The following is a 15,391-nucleotide window of genomic DNA, read 5'->3' on the forward strand; positions in this document are numbered from 1 at the left end:
AAATTTGCAAAGCAACAGGGGTTTGTGGAACCTGTTTTTAGGGATTAGAAACCTGCCTCTTGGTGCCTGCTGGCTTGATTTGTGTGGTGTTATCGACCCCAGCTATGGGGGCTCTGAGCTGTGGAGGGTCCCTCTCACATTTGAGGGCTGTTTCCTTAGGCAGGTCTGGCTGGTTCCAGCAGGGGACAGATTCTTTCTGTTCTGCAAAACCTTGTTCAAACAGAGCTCGTGGTAGGGGAGAAGGTGAAAGTATATGAAAGGCACAGTGGGTTGCCATAAGAAAGAAAAACTGGGAAGAATAAAGGAAATAAAGCAAGTGTTCAATACAAGTGATACATGTGAGCCTTGGGTACAGAGAGTGCAGATGATTATGTGGTCCTTGCCATTAGTACAAATACATCCCTGATTTCCCCTCTGCATCCAAACCAACAGGATCCATAGGTAGGGCAAACCATGCAAACAAATTCCCTGATCATCTTCTGCCTCTGCCTGAAGCAAGTCCTGTTCTGTATGGCCTGTGTGTTGTGATGGTGCTGTTGGAGCTGCTGCTGGTCTGTGGGGTCTGGGCATCTCTCAGACCTGCACAGGGGGCTCCTGGCTGGAGTCTGGAGGAAAAGTGCTCTGGGGATAGAAACTAAACCTTGGGGTTTGGGGTGGAAAAGCTGCTTCCCCAGAGAGACAGAACTGCTGGGCAGAGCTGGGCTTGGCCAAAGCCCTGCTGGGTTTGCAGCTGGGAGAGAGGCTGGAGGGGAGGAGGTTGTCACTCAGAATTCTTCTCTGATCCTTCCTGCTTTGGTTGGCACCAGCAGTGCCAGGGGGAAAAGGCACTTTGGCTCTGGGCACCTGTGCCCAAGCCTGGCTGCACCTCAGCTGCCTTTGAGGATCTTGGCCCCTGTAAGAGCTGACAAACAAGAATTAATGGGTGACTCACCAGCACAGTAATGTCAGAAATGAGAGTTCTGTTTTGCTGGTCCTGCATGTTCTTCAACCTGTGACTATTTGGTGCTTTTTTCAGCCTGGGGAGAGGTCACCATGTCCATGCACAGCAGAGGATGGAAATGGAGAGTGGGTGCCTTGGGAAGAGGAGAGTTTGTGGTGCAGCACAGGGGGATCTCTTGGCTCCCACCAGGACAGGACAGGGGGCACTGCCAAAGCCTGGCTGTGCAAAGCTGAGTTTAGTCCAAGTGGCTGATGGAGCAAAAAAAGGTTTCTCTGGGGATTTGGTGTTCAGTTTTCACTCTTGGTTTTCCTCCTGAAGCAGCACAAAACAGGACTATGCTGCCTGCCTAGAGTTGGTAAGCTCAGGTTCAGGAAAGCTCTGTCTGTGCCTGGTTTCACAGGTTAGGGCTTAAAGTGACTGAGGTGGGGGGGAAATCCTTGGAACAGCAGTGAAGCTGTAATGCAGAGTGTCATTTGTGGGGAGGGGAAGAGGGAAAACAAGATAGGTGGGTAGTTTAGCAAAGAGGTAAGAAATGAACATAAATTTCTTGAGTTGTTGTATTATGAGTTGCTGAATTCACTGAGTGTGGTTTCCAGTGGGTATGGCATTTTTTCCCCCCTATGCTGAGAAGTTATCTTAGTAAATAAGGATTTATTAGCAGGAGGAATGTGTTTTCCAGCCAGGAGCAGGTGTGGGGGAAGTTTGAACCCCCTCCTGTGTCTCTGAGCACAGGGTGGAAGAGGCATCACCCCTTGGTGTGAGCACATCTCACTCTGTCCAGGTCCCTGCTCAGCTCTGGGAACTGTTCTGGGCAGTCTGTCCCTGGTGACATGTTAAGTATCTGAACTCTGTGGATTGTGGGGGTGGGTTTTGTATGTTGGGTTTTTTTCCTAGGTTGGCTTTCCTTCTCCTTCAGCCCTTCTTTCTTGTTGTTCCACAGCAAGTTTGGATATTAATCATATAGTATTCATCCTCTCTCTCACTCCCACTGTGACAGTAACAGCTGCTTGATCTTTTTTGTAAGATTTTTACCTTTGCAACTGCAACTTTCAAAAAAAAGTCAACCAAAGAGCCCCCCCAGACTATGCAGAACTCATTGAGGCTTTGAAGAAATGTCAGTGTTATTTAAATATGTAACACACACACACTCAGGTTTTCCTTTTGTACCCTCTGTCTAATTTCCCTTCTCTCAATAGCTCTGACTAATGCTGGGGTCTTTCTCTGCTGGAGCTCTGCTGTTTATGAATAGAGCCAGTGCTGGCTGTGGGGCTGGGAATGCTCACAAGAATGAGGAGTGCTGAGATTAACAATGTGCATAAATAGCCAATAGCTGAAGGACCAAATCCTCGGAATAACAATGGGGAAGAGATGACCCTGTGGATTATGTGCCAAAGGAGCAGCGTTCCTGCTTGTCACCCTTTGGCTGCTGGTCCTGCCCAGTGTGAGGGGGTGTTTCTGCTGCAGAGTCAAGTTCAGCTGGGCACACAGAGGTGCTCTCCTCCCAAATTCTGCTGATCTTTCCAGGCTGAACAGGTGCTTTCAGTGGGGGAGTTTGTCGATATCGTGCTGAGGGCACCTGTAATGGGAGCAATGATTTATCTTTCTTTATAATCACAGGATGACCTGAGTTAGAAGGTACCTTAGACATCATCCAGTTCTAACCACCCTGAGACCTTCCTCTAGACCAGGTTGCTGCAAGCCCTGCCTGGCTTTGGTCTTGAGCTCTTCCAGGGCTGGGACATCCAGAGCTTCTCTGGGCAGCCTGTTCAGTGCTGCTGACTGAGTTATTATCCTCCTGCTGCTGTGCTTTCTCCTCTACAACAGCCTGACTTTCCAGGGTAATCCTCAGTGCTCTCATTTGCAAAAGGCTGTAGGACTGGCTCTGTCTTTGACACAATTATCTCTAATGCTCTTCCTGGAGCCCTCCTGGGTGTGTTGCCCAGATGTTCCCATCACACTTCAGCCTGCCCTGTCATCCCTGGGCTAAAAGGAAGAGGACAGGAGTGCTTGTTAACCTGTAGTGCTGCTGTGGGAACGGAGAGCTGCCTGCCCACCCCAGCCAGGAGGAGAGGGCAAAGCTGCACCTGCACTTGGCCTGACAAGGCTTCAAGTGCTTTCCAGACCTTCAGTGGGAAAAATCCTGGGAGCACAGTGTTGTTGCTTATTTAATTACTGTTACTGCCCGGTGCGTTTAGAGCAGCATTTGAAGTGAAACCGGCGGGAGGGATTTGATAAACTCATTACTCCTTCTGCCTGTAACAATTTCTGGGGCTCCCTGGCCCTACCTGGGCAAAGTAATCCACTTAGAACATCCTGAAAGAAGAGCCTGCAGAGGCTGGGGCAGTTCAGAGCCTGTGGTGGTGCTGGTGATTCTCGTTTTCTGCTGTGCCTGGCACTTGTGGTGGCACAAAGGATTTCATACTCTGCTTTTCAGTGCAGCACAAGCACGACAGTGCCCTGAGCTGCCTTTGCAGGAGGCAGCCACTGTGTTACCTCTGTACCATTTCAGCAGAGATAAGGCACCTGGACCTCTTTCTGTAGTCCACTTTGGTGGGTCCAGCAGCAGAGCAGCCCTTCTCCTGCCTGGCTTAGAGGGGCTGTGGAGCTGCTTTTTGACTTGCTGCACCAAGGGGTGTGTGATGAGGTCATTTGCATGTTGAGTGTGAACTCTAATTTCAGTGTTGTTGGGCTCTGGCTGCTCAGGGTCAGCCTTCCTTGGCCATGCCAGCTCTGGGCACCTGCTTCACATCAAGGAGGGGGGCCAGAACGTGGCACTTTTTGGTTCCCAGCCCTTGGGGGAACATGGTCCTGATGAGCACAGGGGAGGGAATTCCAGCCTGGTGGGAGCAGTGGGGGCTCAGCCTGGTCTCAGACAGGTGGGGGCTGTTCTCATGCATGTGCTGATGACACTGCAGTAAAGACAAGTATCTCTGCAGGATATTTCTGGGACTGGCACAAACTGGTACAGCTTCATTATTAATGTTGACCTTTTCTCTGCCCACTGAGACATCCATCTGCAGCAGCCACTGGAGAGCAGGATCCTGACACCTGTTGTCCAAAGTGCTCCCTTTCCCCCTTGCTGTAAACTGGCTCTTGTGATGTTTTCCACGTGGCAGCCCCAAGTGTGGAAGGCTCTGTGTGTTTGTGTGAGCACAGCTGCTGCTCCTGCCCCATCTGCCAGGAATTCTGCTCTTCACACACAGCTCCCGGTGTGTCTGTCTCCCTCTTCCATCAGAAACAAGCATTTTAACACAGCTCTTTTTAATGCTAAAGAATAACTGACTCTCCCTTGAAGGGCATGGTTCAGAGCATGAATGATTCCAAGGATGGGCTGACACTCCTGTCAAATGGATGTTTTAGTTTGGGCAACTGTATTAAAGTGTTTGTGGCTGTGGAAAATCTCTTCTTCCACTGCATAAAAATTCCTTAAGCAAGTGTGTCTGGGCAATGCCAAACCTGGTTAGTGGAGGGTGAAGCTTCTTGAGAGTCTCTGTCCTTCCTGCTCCAAAGCAAACTGAGTCCATGCTTCATCTTTAATTGAGTGTTGTTGCTCTGCTACAAGAGCTTTCTCAGCAGCACAACCAATATTGGTAGAAGAGAAAGAACAGCAATTTGTTTTACTGTTCAGAGGAAATTAGGGAGGAACAAAATAAAAATACCACTAAAAAACTCCTCTAACACAAAACAAATTGAAGAGCAAACTGCTGCTTTTGACACACCTGCCTCTCTCATCTGATAAAAAGGGCACATAACTGAGTCAGGGAGGGCCTGGATTGGGCAGGCAGGAGAGGAGTCTTTCCACATCCTGGACATGGTGCTCATGAGATGTCCTCTAATTCAGTTAGAAGTGCTCTTATAGGAGCCATGTCATTATGGGGTTGGAAGTTCTGGAAGCTGAGTGGAGGCAGCAATACAGGATGGGCACTGCTCTCTCCCTTCTTCCTGCTCCAGGTGTCTCTGGAATGAGCTGAGTCCTGGCCTGGCTCTGCTCCTGCACCTGGGGCAGCCTCTGGAGGGCTCCTGTCCTGCCCTGCTGCCCCAGCTCGGGGCAGGACACAGGGGGAAAGGCTCTGCAGCGCTGGGTGAAGCCTCCTCTGTCCTGCTGTGTCTCTCCTCTTCAGGATCACCTTCCCCATCCCTTCTGCTCTTTCCATCCTGGAGATTCCATTTTTGGCACAGATGGGCTTGCTTTGCTCCCCAGGCTCTGCCTGGCCCTGAACCAGGAGAGCAGCTGATGGTGGTTGGGATTTCTGCCTTCCAGGGCTGTAATTTGATGGGAATAGAGACAGGCACAGGAGGAGAACCAGCTGCAGCCTTTGGGCTCTCAGCTGGCACCTCTTAACTGTGCTCTTAGGGGGTTTTGGTGGTTGGGTTTTTTTGGTTTTTTTGTTTTTTTTTTTTTTTTTTCTTGAGGAGTGATCTGGCCAGTCTGCTGAGCCACCCCTGCTGCTTGGGAAGTGGGTGCTCTTCCAGAGAGGAGCATGCTTGGTACTGGAATAACAGCTCCCAAAATTCCTCCTGCACAGTGGTCCTTGCAAGGGAGCAGCACTGCAGGACATGCAGGGACTCCAGGAGAACCCACATTCCCTGGGAAGAGCTTCCCTGGAGCGTGTTCTCTGCACTGGGATGTTGTTGCTGTTTCCAGGAAACATCTGGGCCTTTGTGTTGTAATCATGTTTGTGCATTCAGACCGATTTGGATGGTTATGAAGGTTCAAAAAAGATCCCAGAGATCTTAATAAGCTAATTCAGTAACTGTTTGTGGCTTTTGTTGTTCCTCTTTGTTGTGAGGACAGAACTGGCTCATGCTGATGAGTACTGCATGAAAATTTTATTATTAGTAATTACTGGTAATTTCTTGTCTGGAAGCTTCAGGTTTGTGGGAGCACTTAAATCCATTTGCTCCCGTGTTCCCTCTGGCTTTGCTGTACCTCAGCTTCTCTTTTCTCCATGGCACCTTCTCACCCCAGTTCTGTGTGGAAGGGACAGTTCTCCCTCTGTCCTGACGTGGTTTTCCTGCCCCATCAGGGCATCACCAAAGTGTAGAGCATCCCCCAAAGCCCAGGGAGCAGCCCCAGCCCTGGAGCAGGAGGGATGATGGTGCAGGGGAAGGCCAAGGACCAGCCTGTGCTTCCCACTTTCCCCTCCCACAAAGAGAAATTGTAATTTTCTTTTTCTTTTAAAGGTGCTGTGGTAATACAGTGGTTCTTGTCAGCTGGCAAAGCTCAGGATTAGTCATAGAGGCTTGTTTTGTTTTCTTGCAGGGAAGCTGCCAGAAAGGTAAAAGGCAAAAAGTGTACCATTAAATAAAAACCTCTGGAGAAAGCAACCCTAAACTGACAACTTTTCACAGAGAATGACAGTGTGTCTGTATTTGCTCTTCATGGGGAGCATCACTTGGCCACAGTGTCTCAAATCTCTCTTTTACAGGTGTCTCACATCCCCCTTTTAGATTCAGATCAGGGGTATCTCTGGAAACATGCAGTGGAGCTAATCTCACCTGGCATAGCTGAGGAAATGGGAATAAATGGAAGTGCTGCTGATTTGTTCAGTTTGAGAGTTGTTTTCTTTTTTTTCCCTGTACCAAATACTGAATTTTTCGTTCAAAGATCCTTATTGGAAGAGAAACATTTTTATCACCCTCTCAGGCTGAGATTAATAGAGAGGGACTCCTTAAAAGCTGCATCTTCTATTTTGATTTGGTTTCCAACATCCTAATTACTTCTACTTCCAACCATGCCTCTGGATCTGCTTTCCTTTCATCTTCCTGGCTCTGCCTGGAAGTGGCCTCAGAGCAGAGAAGAAGGAAATCTTTGCTGCAGGTGAGATAAGGGAGGGATGCTGCTTGTTTGGGGCCTGCCAGTGTTCAGACAGAGACCTGTAAAACCTTCAAACACCAAAATATTGGGAGGGTGATGCTCAACTTTCCTCTTGTCTAGATAAGTAACAGAAAATCTGCTCTGAGTTGTAAAATAATAATTTCTCTCTTGTTTCTTCATGGAAATGCTGAGGGTTTTTCCTGAATTGATTCTCTCCCTCCCCCTGCCTTTGCAGGAGATACTTAACAGCACATGGAAAATGTGACTGACCCTTAAAGGTCAAGTTCTACTCTGCCATTCTGCTTTTTTTGCCCTGCTTGTCTCAGAGAACACAACTCATTTGCTCTACCTCCTATCCAGATTTGCTTTTTTTCTGTGTATTTCTATTTTCTTTTCCATGTGTGAATTTTAATCAGAATTTCTATAAAATATGGTGGCAGCGGAGCTGTTTTCAGCACATAATTTACTGTGTTTTCTTTGGGTTTTTTATTTTCTTATTCCTGATGCTGTAGATTGAAGCACATTTTCATGCAGCTGAAGAGAAAGGTTGTGCTATTGCAAATCGTGGGTTTTTTTAAAGACTCTTTTACAATAATAAGTTACCAGAACTCATTACTAAGTAGCTGTAAACCCCCTAACAAGATAAACCGTTTAATGTATTGACTTGTTAGTGTCTTTAGCTCTGCTTTAGCTGGCGTGGTAGGGAGAGTTTATATTTAGAAACTAATTCCAGGAGAAAACATCCATCAGACTAAAGTATTTTTCAAGACCTGAAAAACAATCACGTGGGGCTTTTTTTGCCCTAAGAAAGTCATGTGCTCTGCAGGAAAGATGCTGGGGGTGGCTTTGCAAAGGGAAAACCGGGGCAGTGGGTTGGTACCATCCCACCCAAACCAGGGGCAGTGGGTTGGTACCATCCCACCCAAACCAGGGGCAGTGGGTTGGTACCATCCCACCCAAACCAGGGGCAGTGGGCACCTGGTGCCATCCCACCCAAACCAGGGGCAGTGGGCACCTGGTATCATCCCACCCAAACCAGGGGCAGTGGGCACCTGGTATCATCCCATCCAAACTGGGGCAGTGGGCACCTGGTATCATCCCACCCAAACCAGGGCAGTGGGTTGGTACCATCCCACCCAAACCGGGGCAGTGGGCACCTGGTATCATCCCACCCAAACCAGGGGCAGTGGGTTGGTGCCATCCCACCCAAACCAGGGGCAGTGGGCACCTGGTATCATCCCACCCAAACCGGGGCAGTGGGCACCTGGTGCCATCCCACCCAAACCGGGGCAGTGGGCACCTGGTGCCATCCCACCCAAACCAGGGGCAGTGGGCACCTGGTGCCATCCCACCCAAACCAGGGGCGGTGGGCACCTGGTGCCATCCCACCCAAACCAGGGGCGGTGGGCACCTGGTGCCATCCCACCCAAACCAGGGGCGGTGGGCACCTGGTGCCATCCCACCCAAACCAGGGGCGGTGGGCACCTGGTGCCATCCCACCCAAACCAGGGGCGGTGGGCACCTGGTGCCATCCCACCCAAACCAGGGGCGGTGGGCACCTGGTGCCATCCCACCCAAACCAGGGGCGGTGGGCACCTGGTGCCATCCCACCCAAACCAGGGGCGGTGGGCACCTGGTGCCATCCCACCCAAAGCAGGGCAGTGGGTTGGTGCCATCCCACCCAAACCAGGGGCGGTGGGCACCTGGTGCCATCCCACCCAAAGCAGGGCAGTGGGTTGGTGCCATCCCACCCAAACCAGGGGCGGTGGGCACCTGGTGCCATCCCACCCAAAGCAGGGCAGTGGGTTGGTGCCATCCCACCCAAAGCAGGGCAGTGGGCACCTGGTACCATCCCACCCAAAGCAGGGGAAGTGGGCACCTGGTGCCATCCCACCCAAAGCAGGGCAGTGGGTTGGTGCCATCCCACCCAAACCAGGGGCAGTGGGCACCTGGTACCATCCCACCCAAAGCAGGGCAGGGAGAGGCACAGGTCACATTCCTGCTCCTGTAACAGCTGCTGGGATGGAGCCCAGGCTGAGCTGGGCAGAGGGAAGGGCAGGGGTGCAGGGGAGTGGCATTCCCAGGGGATTTAGTGCACCTGGAGCAGGGGGAGTTATGTGAGCAGAGCCACAGCTTTGGTGTGCCCTCTGCTGCCTGGGCATGGTGCTTGTCCCAGGAATTTCTGCACATTCCCAGGGACAGTCCCACTGAACTGAGGTGTTCTCTGAGCTAATGAGCCTGAACCAAAGAGCTCAGAGCTTTGGAGGAGTGTTGGTGCCCAGCTTGGCTTGCAGCCCACCTGGATTGTGGCTTGGCTCTCACAGGAGGGCTCTGGGCTGGGCAGGGAGCTGAGCTGAGCTCCAGGCACGCTGTGCATGTTATTCCTGTGTCTGGAAGGGCCTGGGAGGTGGATCAGCATCTCATTGAATAACTCAGGTTGTAACAACCAGCCTCTCTCCATGCAGGTTGGCATCTCTCTGGGCAGAGCAGCCTTGATCCTGCCAGGCACTGGAATGTGGCTGGTTTGCCAGAGCATCCTGAATGATTTAAAAGCCATTGCTCACCATTTTTGGCTTTTTTGGTTTTCCTTCTTCTTTTCCCCTTTCTTTGATGTCACACAAATACACTTGTGTGGAGTGAAGTCTGTAATGGAACATTTAACTCTTTCTTTGCTGGGAGTGGGTAATAAGCTCACACTTGAACTCTTGTGCTCTTGGGCCTGATGTAGTTTTTTTGCTGGGTGTTTTTTCTTTACAGGAAGGTTTGTTTAACTAAAAGAATAAATTGCTTTTCTTGCATGTTCCAGTATTTACTTAATTAGTCCTGCAAGTGAGGAAAACAGATATTCTGAAAAGCTTTACTCAAAGGAAAAGTTCCTTAGTGTTTAGTGGCACAAACCAGGGAGGAAAGTTATTTCTAATGCCCAACATTTGTCTTCTGAAATGCCACTGCTGGGAATGTGTGGTTATTCCCATCAGACAACCTGAGGGATCTGGAAAAAAGTTTTATTGGTGTCACTTTGGTGTTACTCCTGAGCTGCTGGAGAAGGGGGAAGGGACTTGCACATGTGGATTTTTTTTTCAGCAGAATTACTTATTTTGCTGTGTGTATTTTGTCTGGTCAGCTTTTCGAGGCTTTCCTCCTTCCCACTGTGGTTTCTGTGGGAATGTCACAGGTCTGGGTGGTGTGTGAACCGTCCTGGCTGCATCACAGTCACCCTCTGTATGGCTTGGCTTGTGCCTCAGTTGTGCTGCAGGACAAGGGCAGGGAGTGTTTGACATTTACTGGGGTGCCACTTCAGGAATGGCAATCAGAGGTGGCTTCTCCATCCTCTGGAGGTGAGAAGGTTGAGCCAGAGAGCTGCAGGAACTGGTGTTTCCAGCTTGAGGACCTCACCATCTCCAGTGCCCTGAGATGTGATTGGTCCCAGAGGTGGGAAAGTTGCTTTGGGGACTGAAGGAGGAAAGGCCCTTCTGTGACTGACCCCAAGAAGGGGTGAAAATTTATCTCTACCTTCTTTTCCCAAAAAATTGGTACTGAAGTGCTACAACATCAAAGGCAACTGGGAGTGTTCCTGGCCCTGGGCACAGAGCTACATGATTTAAAAATAAGAACTGCTGACATTTGGCTCAGCTGCCCTCAGTGTGACTCAAAGCACTCTGGTTTCCAGTGGTTCTCAGCCAGGCTGGGCTGTAGGGGTTCTTTAGCCCTGCAGACATATCAGTGGTGTCTTAGGGTGGAAAATGAGGCACTTGGTGTTCAGCAAACCAGCAACTTGCCATGCACAGCAGAAATACTGTCTGGCTGAGGGGTCTGTGCTGAACGAGGCTTTTGGTCTGGAAATGCTGTCAGTCCCTTCACAGCTGAGGGTTGTGCTTCTGTTACCAGAACTTTGTGCTCCTCTGCTGTCCTGGCTCAGGGAGCTCAGGGAGCTCCTTCCAAGGCCAGTTAGTGCAGATGGTGTGATGGCTTTGGATGAAGAACAGAACTCTAAAGGTATAAAGGAATGGAGTTAAATAATCCTCTTCCACTTAAGTGGTAACTTAAGCTTTGGTCCCTAAACAAGTGGCTGAGGTGGCATTTTGGAGGCAGTTGCTCACTCTGTTCTTTCATGTGGGACTTTTAAAACCTCTTGGTGCTCCAAAGCTTCTTTCTGGATGCTCCCATTGCCCTTGGTCTGGAAGCATTTCAGAAGTCAGAGGTGTTGGGCCACTTGGAGTGGAAGATGCTGCAGGAACACAGGAAATGACTTGCCTTGTTCTTGTCCTGGGATCTCCCCACGTGCTGCCCCAGCTTTGGGTGAGCAGAGTGGAAGAGCCTCTCCCAGAAGGGGTTTGTGCCAGGGATGCTCTCACAGACCAGGGCTGGAGCTTCAGGAATTAATGCAGCTTTTCCCAACTCCTCTGAGCAAACCATTCTCTCCAATAACTGTGACAAGCGAACCCCACCAGAGGAGTTTGGCTCTGAATCCCAGAGGAGCTCAGTGCTGGGAAGTGGTTGGGAGGCTGGCACTGCTGTTTTGAAAATCTTGGAGGTGATTGCCAGGGAGAGGAATATGAGAAAATGACTTCCTTTTCCATCAGATTTGGCCAGTTTGTAACTGCTTGGCTAATCTGATTATCTACCCTTGCCTGGGGTGATGGATGGGACAGAACCTGTGTCTGCTTAGTTGGAAGGAGCACATGAGCTTATTTTGGAAGAGTAAACTTTGCAGGAATAAATAGTGCGAAGAGGAAAATGGAGCTTTCTCTCCTTTCCCTGTGACAGGCTTCAAAAATTCGGTCATTATTGTGTAACACGGTGTAGTTACAATCCTGCCTGTCAGAGCGGAACTGGAAAATGTTTCCAGCTCAAAATAAACTCCACAAATCAAACAGCTTCCATGTGACCCCCTGTGCAGGGGAAAGCTGCTGGACATGAGTCCTAAATAAAGATTTCAGCCAACTCTGGTGTTTTAAAGAGCAGTAGTGGTTGGCCTAAATGTGACCTCTGGTTTAACAAGTTCCCTTTCCTGCTACACTCTTGACTCAACAAAGTTTCAGGTTGACTTCTCAGTGGTGCTTTGAGAGCTGTTTCAGGGGTGTAAAATGCAAGGAAAACTTCCCAAAAATGTAATTATTGAGCCATCACTTAGTTGGCAACTCATTTTCAAAGCTTGCCATTGTCCTTTCATCCTCTTTATCATCTCTGGGAGAAAAATGAATTAACCTGTGCTTGGGAAGGCAGCGACTCGCTTGGGTTTGATACAGTCAGGCCTGTTTGTTTTGTCAGTGGGAGATGTTTCCAATGTGTTCAGCAGCAAATCATCCTCCAAGCCAAGTCCCTGAGCAGCCCTTGCTCATGTTCCTTCTCCTGATGGGGCTGCTGGGATGGTGCTGCTCAATCTGCACAAGATAAGGGCCAATTTTTCTGTAGACTTTTCTAATTTCAGGGGTCAACAGGGCTCGGCTGCATCACTCATTTCTGCGGCAGGTTTTCAAGTTGCAATTCTGCTTAGTTGGGAACTTGAAAGTTTTCTCTCCCTTTAGCTAATTTTGGCCTATTATACTCTACATTCATTATTGTCATTTTTGAAAATTCAGGGTGAAAAGCGGCTGAGTAACAATGAAACTCATCAGCGAGGCTCCCTGAGCCTGTTGTGAGTCACCCTTGCTGATTTGGGTGACAAAAAAAAGGTTTCTCTTACAACTGTTGTTGCCTCCTGCGAGCTCTGCAGTTACTCATCTGGCTCGTGCCTTGGGCAGAGCCACCCTCACCAGCACGTGGCTTTGGTCTTCATCAGTTTAATTAAAAAATACTGGAGCTGAACAGTCCTGTCTTGGGGAAGGAGGGGCAGCTGCTCCTTGGGAAAAGCTCGTGTTTCAGTGGGAGAACAGAGAGGATAAAGGTCCTGGATTGACATAATTGATGCCTTTTCTTTTTTTAAATTTGCCCACCTGAAGAACTGAGACAAATCTTCTAGAAATGGTTTGTGTAATGAAAAAAAAAATTGTTAGCAGGTTGTCATCAAAACTATGGATAGTTAGTGCAGCCATTGCTTGTGCTTTGCTTTGCTTGCCTGTAATTATCAGGACTGGTATTTTTAGGGCAGCTTTGCAGCTTGTCTGTTTTCTCCCAAGTTGGCTAAAAATGTTGGTCTCACGTGATGTGATAAATATTCTCTTGGAAACCAGTGCTGAACTTCCCCTGGATTCATCCCTTAAAACTGCAGGAGCTGCAGGGAAGTTGTTCCTTCTCCTTGAAGCCTGTGGCTGTTCCAGTCTTAGGAGAGCAGCTTGAATGGTCTTTGCAGATCAGTTAGACTGGAATGTTTTTGTTTGCTTGAGCTTTTGGGTGGTTTTAGCCTTAGTTGTAACCTCTTCCAGCTTCTGTTTGTCTTTCAGAGTGGCCTTCCCAGAGCTCTGCTGGGCAGTGAAATCCAGGCAGGGTCAGGCTGGCCTGAGGCTGCAGCAATGAGGCCAACTGGGAGCTGCTTTCTGCCCTGGTGAGGAGCTTCTCCACTGGGGAGTGCTCAAATCTCCCTGCTGGAGTCACAGACCCTTCTTGGTTTATTTATCTACTTATTTTATGGGTGCCCTCACAGCAGCTTCAGCATCTCTGCTGTCCGTGCTCATAAGAAGAGCAACGAGGCTGGTGAAGGGACTGGAGCACAAGTGCTGTGGGGAGAGGCTGAGGGAGCTGGGGGTGTTCAGCCTGGAGAAGAGGAGGCTCAGAGGTTACTGAAGGGAAGTTCTGGCCAGGTGGGGGTTGGTGTCTTCTCCCAGGCACTCAGCAATAGGACAAGGGGGCACGATGGGCTCAAGCTCTGCCAGGGGAAATCGAAGTTGGAGAGCAGAAAAAACTTCTTTGCAGAGAGAGTGCTCAGGCATTGGAATGGGCTGCCCAGAGAGGGAGTGGATTCCCCATCCCTGGAGGGTTTGAAACTGAGCTTGGCCGTGGCACTGAGTGCCATGATCTGGTAAAGGGACTGGAGTTGGCCCAAGGGTTGGACTTGATGATCTTGGAGGCCTTTTCCAGCCCAGATGGTTCTCTGATAAGACACCTGGGTGTACATTTATTACATCATTTACTGAGAGCTGCACATTGCTGATGTCCAGCCCCAGGACCTGTCCCTGCTGTCCTGTCCAAGCTCCCACCAGCTCCTGGTCAGGTCTGTGGAGCCTCAGCACAGGTTGAACACCCCCAGAACAACAAGGTGGCCATGTGTGATGGCAGAGCTTGGTCTGAAAACTCAAGGCTGTGCTGGGAACCACCTGGTGAAAGTGGAGATTGCTGTTTCTTGTCTTTCCAACAACACCCTCCACTTCCAGGTGGTCCTTGCAGAGCTCTCCAGGTGCTACTGGGGAGTCCTGGACTGGAAAAGCCACAATTTGGGGGCTCTTCTAGGCAAGGTGCAGCTCCTGGGTGCTTCTTTGCTGTGTGTTTGGGCAGCATTGCCCAGGTACATCCCAGGGTTTCCTGCCTGGCTGAATGTGCTGGCACAGCTGGAATTTTGGGAATGCTGCGTGAAAATACCGTCTGGAACTGCTGAAAGACCAAGGTACTGTTTGTGTTACTGATTTCTGGATTTCTTTGTCAGTCAGGATTTTCACTTACTGACAGAAGCAAAATAAGAGCAGAAATGGAAGTTTTAGGCTAATGAAGCTGTGTTGTGTCTGACAAACATGTGGCTAATCTGCTGGAAAAGGGGCAGGGTTGACTTTTAATGAGAAGTTATTACATGTTGAATAGCTGTTAAATGGCTGTGTTAATAAAATGGACAATCCTCTCTAGCCTGTCTCCTCAAAGCGTTCCTTTAATTGAGAGCCCACTCTAATCTAGTCTTTTAAAAATCAATTAACATTTGGAAAAACACTTCTTTGGCTGTAGTGACCTGGTTCAGATTAAATTTGGGTTATGCCATGACTGCTTCCCATGTACTTTAGCAGCAATTTATGGGCTCAGTGGATAACTTCGTATGGAAGAGCTTAACTCTTCTAAGAATGGGCTGATTTTTTTTTTGTCATCATGCTTTGAATTGGCAGCAAGTAGAAGAATAGAAATGATACGAGAAAACAGGCTCTGGTGCCTGGAGAGTGAGAACTTGGATATTATTTTCAGTTCAGCTCCTGATTGTTTTGACTTTGAGCCAGCATTTGCAGTGAATTTTGGACTAAACTCTCCAAACTTTGCTGCCCCTCAGACTCTGGGATTGCTTGTAGGCTTCAGGTAACAGTTTTCAGACTAATTGTCCTTTTCTTCATGCTGTGTTGAAATGTTGGAGCCCTTTGGCTCCTCTGCCTGCAAGGCACTGTCAGATTTGTGGATGTGCCCAAACTCCAACTTTTTGTGGTTTTGACTTTCCACTTGCTGCTTCCAGAGGCTCTGGGGATGTCAGGTGGAGGGTGAGCAGCATCCTCTGTGCTCAGCCAGGGCCACCAACCACGTGGGACTGGCCAGGAAAGTCCCATCCCCAACCAGGTCACTGCTCACAAAGCAGATTGGTGTCAGATATAAATACAGATATAAATAAAGCTGTAATGCCTCTTGCCAGAGGGCACGTGGGGCCGAGCAGAGCTCATCCCATCCCATCCCAGATGGAGATATTCCCAAGGTGTGGAACAACTGCCCAGGCATGGTGAGAACTGTAAATG

The 15,391-nt window shown here is 49.4% G+C and overlaps 1 protein-coding gene across 9 annotated transcripts in view; it reads left to right on the plus strand.

The window, feature by feature from the left end:
- PITPNM2 (phosphatidylinositol transfer protein membrane associated 2) overlaps positions 1-15,391 on the plus strand; it is a 130,163-nt gene that overhangs the window by 37,935 nt on the left and 76,837 nt on the right. The window contains exon 1 of one of the 9 annotated variants that reach the window (XM_071571878.1): positions 13,219-13,242. The exons of the other annotated variants lie outside the window; for them this stretch is intronic. The gene's annotated coding sequence lies outside the window, so the exon portion shown is untranslated. Of the gene's footprint in view, positions 1-13,218; positions 13,243-15,391 lie in introns of those variants that run through there. 9 annotated transcript variants of the gene reach the window in all.

Source organism: Pithys albifrons, chromosome 17 (genome assembly GCF_047495875.1).
Source record: "Pithys albifrons albifrons isolate INPA30051 chromosome 17, PitAlb_v1, whole genome shotgun sequence".
NCBI lineage: Eukaryota > Metazoa > Chordata > Aves > Passeriformes > Thamnophilidae > Pithys > Pithys albifrons.